This window comes from Ursus americanus, chromosome 9 (genome assembly GCF_024610735.1).
Source record: "Ursus americanus isolate L20-20 chromosome 9, mUrsAme1.1.p, whole genome shotgun sequence".
Lineage (NCBI taxonomy): Eukaryota > Metazoa > Chordata > Mammalia > Carnivora > Ursidae > Ursus > Ursus americanus.
This window is the reverse complement of record NC_142135.1, coordinates 40,919,109-40,928,245: the sequence shown is the minus strand read 5'-3', so window position 1 is coordinate 40,928,245 and position 9,137 is coordinate 40,919,109. Positions and strand designations below refer to the sequence as shown.

At 44.9% G+C, this 9,137-nt stretch overlaps 1 long non-coding RNA gene across 1 annotated transcript; it reads left to right on the top strand.

Moving 5' to 3' along the window:
* The first annotated feature begins 385 nt into the window (after nt 1–385).
* LOC148109457 (uncharacterized) lies at nt 386–3,572 on the top strand. Its single transcript, XR_015725643.1, has 3 exons — nt 386–614; nt 1,220–1,361; nt 2,200–3,572. It is a non-coding gene; the product is annotated as an uncharacterized LOC148109457 (long non-coding RNA).
* Nucleotides 3,573–9,137: the final 5,565 nt, after the last annotated feature.

Below are 9,137 nucleotides of genomic sequence, written 5' to 3'. Positions count from 1 at the left end.
GCCTGAGAAAGAGAAGAAAGGACAACGAGTGACGTGTTTAGTGTCACCTGGGAAAAACAGCGACAACACAAATTGCAAACACTCTCAAGTCTCCGTGATTTACTGCGATGAACGTTTATTTCTTACTTATTCGAAGTTCACTGTTGTGGGTGTTTATGGCTGGCGAGTGGCCTCAGCGTCCTCGCCCGGACCGTCGCCATCCGGGGATGGGAGTGGCGTGGAGAGTGGTGGGGGCCAGGCCTGAAGGCGCGGGCACCACCGCCCTGCACGTTCCATGGCCGGAGCCAGTCCGGAGGCCGCGCCGGGCCGCGGGAGGGGCTGGGGAGGGCGGCCGAGCTGTGCGCGTGCGCAGGACGGAGGCAGCTAGCCGCTCTCTGCGACAGGTGCCGTAGAAGTGCCTGTGCTCAGGTTTTGTGAAAATCACGCAAAATTAATCCCTCGCATACAACATTCCGGTCTGCTGCTTCTTCTTTTATGAAAGTCTTACTCCAAAAGACAGACAGAGGTGAATATCGAATCCCCTCAACCCTGCCAGAAATATCAGTTAATTCCTAAGCCGAAGTTAATTACCACGTTTGCAAAGGCACCAAAGAAAACGTTTATCACTTTTCCAGGTAAGGCTCAATTCTGAAAGCGCTATTTTCGAAACACGGTATTTCAAGTAATGGAATAAAATGCATTTGTATTTGTTGCGGCTCAGCATTATTATATAAGCCCTTCCTTTACAAACTTCTCATAGAAACTTCTTCACATTCTTACCCGAAAAAAGAATTTTTAAAAAGCTAGACATATACCCACTGAGTCATAGAATAATTGGAATTCTGACAGGAAGATAACTGTAAAGCAGTTCTTTAAAAAGGAACACCATTCTGCTTTATTTAAACTCCAAAGTAGGTAAGCGTTTTATGGGTCGAGATTTTCTCATACAGGGTGTTATGCAATATACAGCTCAGCTCTGAATACTTTTCTCCTTTGTTCTCCCTGCACACCACGCACATGCCACTTGGTGACATCCTGGGCCTGGGAGGCTGTTGGATTAGACTTTCTGAAGAAAAGGTTTTTCTACATCATGTATAGAAAAAAGCTTTGATGATTCATAACATTAAAGCCTTTTAGTTCCTGGCAGGGGAGATCTCCTCGTCAATGTGTCGAAAGGAAAGTGGCTGTGTTATAACTTGCCCCCTGACAGAACCAAAGATCCCAGCTGGCTTTTTTGCAGGAAGGACAGGAGCATCAGGCCAACATGGATGAGACGACTTTTCAACGGCACCAAGTAGACAGAAACATTGTCAGCCTCCAAGAAAGAAGCTGAGTGAGTGCCAGTGAGTTCGCATGTTACGGAAAGTATAAGGATTGTTCCAGTAAGTGTTTTCTCGTTATGGGATAGTGCTGAAGTAAACACACATCAGGCTCGTGTGCCCCCTAATTTGCCCTGTACCCCTGCTCCAGGCCACGGAGAAATGTCTGACATGGTCTGTCTCAGAAAATACACATCTGTATTAGGAACGGCGGTCTAATCAAATGTGACTTGGCTCAGAGTCCCAGCAGGGTCTTCCATCCCCTTCTTAACCGCTGCCTTCTTTCCGCCTGGTGTTTGAGCTTTTCGGCCTAGAGAGAGCACTTAGTAAAGGTGGACTTGTTTACCACCAGCGGCAGAACCTGGTAACTTAATCATTGGTAGAGAGCAGTGAACTCAATAAAGAAAGCTCTTGGTGAGCTTTTCCTTTAGGTGGACCAGAAGAAAGTTCTGTGTTTGTCTTTGCTTCGCCATGATATACAGTTCTTTTGATGCCAGAATTCTACCCTTAACGTATTTTGGTCTCTAACCATTCTGATTGGATGCTGTCGCAGAGAAGGCAGTGAATCCAACGATGCGTGCCCCATGGTATTTAGAGTTCGCGATGCGGACCGCTGTGACGTTCAAGGCAATTACACGTGTATGTGCACACCGAGTTTATGAATCAATAAAATAATTTATTAATTTCTCCAGAATTTATTATTTGACTCAGATAGTGAAACAGTCCCTCCACTTCAGTTCTTTTTCAATCTTCTTGTGAAGGAGAAAGTCTCAACTTAATGATAGTTACATGTTTATTCTTCTTTATTACTTTCTGTTCTTTTTAAGGAGAGAACATGTTTCAGGCTGAGAATCTTCAGTGGGCAATTTTTTAAAAAAGATTTTGTGTATTTATTTGACAGAGAGACACACACACAGAGGGAGAGGGAGAAGCAGACTCCCTGCTGAGCAAGAAGCCCGACGTGGGGCTCGATCCCAGGACCCTGAGATCATGACCTGAGCGGAAGGTAGACACTTAACTGACTGAACCACCTGGCGCCCCTACAGCGGGCAATTTTATCTAGCTAAAACTTAGTCATGTTTTAATACCATTGTTCTTAGTTTTAGTTCTTGTCTGTGGATAGCAAGTCAAATATTTGTCAGTTATCAACTAATAGAAAATTTTCTTTTAAAATCAATAATTAAACTCCTAAAAAGGGAGTCACTTTAAAGGAAAATATTGAATGATAGGGCAAATGGTTTGTGAATGAGTCAAGATTGAAAAACACCGGTAGGGTGGGAAGAACACTGGTCTGAGAGCCAGAACGCTGGTTTCTGTCCGTTGTCACTAACCAGCTGTGTGACATGTGGCAAGTCAATTAACCTCTCTAGGTCTCAACTTTCACAAAACGTTGCAATACATCAGTGCTTCTCAGTTTGGCTACACAGTGGAACCATGTGAAGAGACTGTAAGACTCCCAGCGCTTGGGCCACACCCCAGACCAGTCCTGTCAGAATCTCTGGGAGTGGGACCCAAGCCTCAGTATTTCGTGAAGCTCCCAGGTGATTCCAATGTGCTTCTAAATGACTCACAAGGTCTTTATAATGATAAGTTTCTGATTTGAAGATAAAACGATAGGTTATGTAAAAGATTTTTCGAATATAATCTAGAAATATATCAGCATTTCCTATAATTAGCTGAACGAACCAGCTTATCACCATCATTCATGGATTGAAATATTCAAATAAGCACTGCACACATCTTCCAATTTGACATGGGAATTACACTGGGGTTATACTGGTGAGCAAGGCGGATGTGGTCTCTTCCTCATGGAACCAACAATTTAATGGAAGAGGAGCTAAATAAACACAACACAATATTTCTATGTTAGAGAATGTTGGAGAAAAATGGGGACACAAAGGAGGGACATCATCCGTGAATCTTAATTATTTAAATTCTAGAAATAAAAATCAAAACATTCCTCCGTATGGTTGGTGTTCTATGTTACCTGGGCCACCAGCTCACGGTAACGTGACCTGTGCCGAATAGAAAAGCCAGGGGCGTGAGAATTTCCCGTTTGAGGTTTGCTGCCCGTTTCGCACATCGCACATCGAAACTCTCAAGTTGGCCTGGGGCATCTGGAGAATCCTGCAACAAAAGCGAGAATAAAATCTCCTTCCGCTCTCCTTCCTACCCAGAAGGCACTTTGTATTGCTTTTGTCAAGTTTAAAGACTTTCTTCTATAATCTGCTTGAATGCAGAAGAGCAATAAGATGGCACCGTATCAAGGATTCAACTAATGACTCATGCTGTTTCAAGAAAACACTAAATATGCCTACATTCTGATGCTCTTGTCCTTTGGAGAAATGATCAACACTGATTTATACAGAAAAAAATCAGACATAATTTGAAATAAAAAGAAACCCTTCACTCCAAGAACAACTCTTGCATTAAGTAATTTTTGCCAAAATAAGATTAAAAAAAAAAGCTAAGAAGGATAAAACCTTGTGACCATTGCTAAATTACGTTAATTCCATTTTAGTTTCTAAAACTAATGGGCCACAGTGAAAGTATTGGGAACCCACATTAACATTTTTAAGAAACATGTGCTGGAGGGGTTCTAAATAATAACCTAGCAGCCTAGAAGTGTAAAGGGAATTTCCAATTGACTATGTGTTGACTGTCAGGATGCTATCCATAGGGTCTGTCCTGTTGCATTAACTCTATGTTGTACTGACTGAAACGAGGTACACGTGGACCATTGATCAGAGTTCCGCCATGGTGGGCATGCCCGAATTTCCATGACACGGTCTTCCCTCCTTCTGCCGTAAGTGCTGACCACTTGGCATTTGCCCAGAGCTGTGGGATCCATAAGCTCGGAAAGCAAAGGACCGCCACGCAGGGTCTCATGGTTCCGGGGTGTTTGTGGCGGCCTCCACAGGAAAACAAGTACACTGTTTTTCTGTTACTAGCTCCAGGCAACAAGAGTTCTATGTATGTAGTCTACTGTTGCCAGTTCATTCAATCCAAATCTACTCTTGTTTTGCTCTTTCTCTCAGGCATTCTGGGTTTTTCCCACTTTCTCTGGTCTTAGGTCCCACTCAGTCCATGTATGGAAACCCAATAGTTTGGTCTTACTTTAGTGTCTATCATCACCTCAAACTCCGCATACCCAGCATTGACGTAAGCAGCTTCCCTCTGGCATTTCCATTCCCAGTCAGCTCCCCTTTCTTATTTTTAGTCCACGACACCAGTGTTCCCTTCCTCCTCCTCCTCACTCTTACTAGACAGCTTGGTGTTGGTACTTCACTCCTGAGCTTCTGCAAGCTCTTCTGTCTCTTCCTTCAAAGGGCCTCTCGGTGACTCTTCCGTCTCCCTTCCAGTTCCTCCCACCCTGCTCTACCCCCTGGTTTCACATGCCAGGAACCAGAGGGACCTTTTAGAGTCCCTTGGCCTCCAGCATGACCCTCCACAATCCAGACTGCATGCTGTCGCTGGACAAGTCTTCCTAGACTAGCCCCTAAAATAGCACGGCGGCCACAACGGTGCTCAGGGACTCCCAGCACTTGCCTGCTGTCTAACGCACTGATGAGGAGAGCTGCGCTGGTGTGGCAATGAGCACCGCTGCTTACACTGAGCGTGTACTCTGTGCCGGGCCTGGGACCAACCCTGTACATACAGCATCACTAATTCTTACGACGGCTGAACCAACGACGTATTATCATCCCCCTTGTACAAGAATGGAAACTGAGGATCAGTGTGCTTTAATGACTTAAATGGCCCAAAATTTTACACGTGAGGACAAAGCAGAGATTCAAGTCCAAGTTTAACTCCATGCTGTAGGTGTTATGCCATACTGCTTTTGAAAACTCGCTTGGGTTTCCAGTTCTGTTCTGATGTGCACGGACCCTTCAGATCTGAGCTTGCCTCCTCCGGCTCTGCAGCAGAGCCCTCTGCTCAGTTAGGAAAGTCTCATCTCTGCCCCTCACATATTCCACACTGACTCCCTCCTCCCCACCTTTGCCTAACAGTCCTCACCCCGGGAATGCCCTCCCTTCTAATTTCTGTCTGTCTACATGTTACTCATTCTTCAAGGTCCTGGTCATGTTCAATCTTCAACATAGACCACTCTGAAGACTGATAGCCTGAACTGTTATTTCCCTTTCCTGAAATTTAAACGTAGGATCTGTGCTCTATAATTTACTCCTTCACAGTTTTGTTTCTCCAGTTACATGTAAAACTAGAGGATACACACGTTATGGAAGCACCTAGGAGACCAACAGACCTATGTCCCCATTTTTTGGCCTTGGGACCTCAGACATGCTGTCTTCTCTGAAGCGGGCTTCCTCGTCTGAAAAGAAGATAAGACCCCTCATTTGGCAGGGTTGTTATTACACAGATTAAACAACACCAAAAAAACGTAAAGCCCTACCGGAGGCCCAGCACGCTGTGGTCTCTAAATGCTTGTGAGTTTTGTCTTCTCTTTGAGGGTTGGGCTAGGACTCCTATTTAAAGAACTCTCGCAAGAGATTAGCAACAGCTCATGTGTCTTCGATTGTACAACGGAAGGTTGAGTTGCACATTTTCACTGAGACTTTGAGATACAAGAGAAAGCATTCCAAATATCCAAAACTAATTTCAGGACACTAAAATCCCCTCATTCCAATGGGACAGAGTAAAGAGTAAGAGAGGATGTGCGAAGTGGATTTGCGATAAGGATTTCTCTGAAGTGAAAGCAGAGACTCCAACAGGTATTCGTACCCTGGGTCTGTGGCAGCATTATTCACAATAGTCAAGAGGTGGAAGCAACCCCAGTGTCTGTTGACCAATGAACAGACAAATCAAATGTGACCAATACATACAATGAAATATCGTTCAACCTTATAAAGGAAGTTAAAATTCTAACACATGCTACCACATGGGGGACACTTTGAGATATTTCGCTAATGACAAATGAGCCAGTCATAAAGGGCAAATGTATGACTCCATCTATATGAGGTTCCTAGAGTAGTCAGATCACAGAGCAGAAAGTAAAACGGTGTTTGCCAGGGGTGGAGGGGTGGAAAGACTGGACAGTTAGTGTTTAATGAGTATGTGGTTTCAGTATGGGAAAATTGAAAGGTTCTGAAGGGATATGGTGGTGATGGCTGCACAACCATGTGAATGTACTTAATTCCACGGAGCTGTACAGCTACAAATCATTAAAATGGCATATTTTATGTTATGCCTATTTTACCACAATATACAAAATCCAGGGGGGAGATAAAGGGATGGAAAAGTTACGGGGCTTGTCCAAATTTTCCCCAGCTAGCAAAAGGACTGCCCAGACCTGAGCAGGTTTCCAAGGCACTGAGGGCCACAGATGAAGTCACATTTGTCTTTACACCACCGGAATCCTACTGGTTCAAAGTGCAGGTGACACAAGTACCAGAAAAATCCCACTCAGACTGACTTAAAGTAGGAAGCAGATTTATTGTGTCACCTGGTTCTCAGACTTTAATAAACATCAGAATCACTCGCAGTTCTTGTTAAAACACAGGCTGCTGGACCCCACCCCGTAGTTTCTGATTCTGCAGGTCTAGGGCGATAACTGAGACATTGCATTTCTAACCCATTACCAGGCGGCGCTTCAAGAATGTGGGTGAGAGCGCTTCACCCACGTAGGTGGGCTCGCATGTCCTCTCTGTCATCGGGCTGTGGCTCTGGTTCTCTGCCAGGCTCTTTCACTACCCTGCATTATCTGCCAGCTTCTCTTCGGGCTGATTTCCCCCTCAAGAGCCGAAATGCCTACCCCACTTCCAGGTCTTGCATCAGTATACCACGTGGTCCAGAGCAGGAGACATGCCTCGGGTCCCGGCATTCCAGACAAAAAAGCCAAATCGGATCAATTGGCACTTGTTAAAATGAAAAATCGAAAACCAAAACACAAATGTCTCTGACAGGTGGTTTCCTACATAGAGAGATCCTCCTCCCTGATAACGACAAGTAGGGAAATGACCCTCGCCTGAGTGTCCCCTTGCCCTCTGTCTCCTGTGCTCACAGTCATTTACTCCCTGGACCATTAATGACAAAGCGTCCCTCCAGAAGCTCTCACAGGAGCGTCTCTGCCATGAGCACTGAGCTCTCATGCTCAGCAGCTGAGATGCATTTGACCAAAGTACGAAACCAACTCGGTTCTCTTTGTGGCCATAGCTCCTGCAGAGAACCAGGCTGGGTTAACAAGGACAAGGTGCTAAGCAGTCCAGCACAGTCACCCATGCTGGACACGCCTGCGGCACCGCCAGGCCTGTAGGGCCTCTTGGGCCCCTCAGCAGCTCAGGTGGCTGCAGTTCAGACGGTGAGGGTAGGTCTTAATTTCCCCCCTCTTCGTTCTCCTCTACAAGCGTCTCTGCAGGCTCTACCTAGACAGACCATCTGGAAAGACCAATTCCTTAGATCTTTCTTTCAGAAAATTTTCTTTTCTCATAAAATTACAGATTTTTGTAATACCTGGAAGATGTGTTTGACATCAGGCTAACCCACAGCTCACCATATTGTTAGGTAAGAACATCAAGTTGGGGGCTTTATCATGGCAGAAGACAAAGGCTATCATCAATGACTCCGACGACAAAGAAGTTCTCTGATTCGTGGCCCCAGTCTGACCCAGAATCCTAGCAGCAAATGTTGGAAGGATCCCAAAGAGAGGGCTGAGCACTGACGTGGGATACCTTTATCACCAGGTACCAAAGCACTGGACACCTTCAAAGTCCTGCTCAAGCCATTCTCCCCCAAGAAGCCTTGGCCAGTCACTTCTGTCTGAGGGATCTTCTTGTCCCTGAGCCCTAGCGTATTCAGTTGAAACCAATGTTATTATGTTATACTATCTAGTATTTCAGCCTTCTCTGCTTCATGACTGTGCCTTCTCCTTCATCTCCTGAACGGAATTCTGGGCTCTTTGACAACGCAAACCATATCAATATTTATAATCTTCATAGTATGCAACACCGCTCTTGACCCAGGATAGCTGCTCAAGAACCGCGTATGGACTGGTGATCACTAGGACAGAAAAGCCCCGGGCGTGCCACGGCCTGTATGTGATGAGGCAGCTCTGGCTTCTTCACACAAGAACAGCGTTTCACTGGGACGTGCTGCACTCAGCACTGAAAATCATTGGCATTCAGCAGCAGAGAAGAGCTGAGGGCCTCTGAGTACCTCCTACTGCTTGCTTTGGTATTCGATTTATTTTATTCACCAAATAGATAATATTTTTTGCTTTATTAAAATAATAACATCTTACCATTTAAACTAACAAGCATTTATTGAGTGCATCGGAGAATGTACAAAACACGGTTTCAGGTAATTTGGGGATCAAAGAGAAATACAAAATAATCTCTGCGCTCAGAGAATTTAAACTACTGGAATCTACATAAATCAACATAATAAAAAGCAGAATGAGAGAAAATCCGTGGAAGAAGTCGATCCGAAATACATCGAAAACCGAAGAATCATAGGAATATAGAATTCAGGGTTGGAAGGTCTTTCAAAACCATCTAGTCTAATTCTGCAAAGGCTTCTTGAATCCCTTCTACGGTATAATCGACTAACCATCCATCTTGCCTATGTTTCAAGAGCTCCGGTGGTAGGAACTCATTATCTCCCAGACTCCTAGTTTTAAACCTAGTTAACTGGGTTTTTTCCCTCCTACCATGGATACAGGTAAGATCCCATGTCTGAGCCCTGGGCTGATTCCTGGGCTGCAACCCACTCTCCTGTCCTGTATAGCCCTGGGCACACCTACCAGTAGTGTTGTCTGTTTCCATTCAGGTATATTTCCACACACGTGTACCCTTCTATCCATGTATAATTAAACCAGGTATAAAA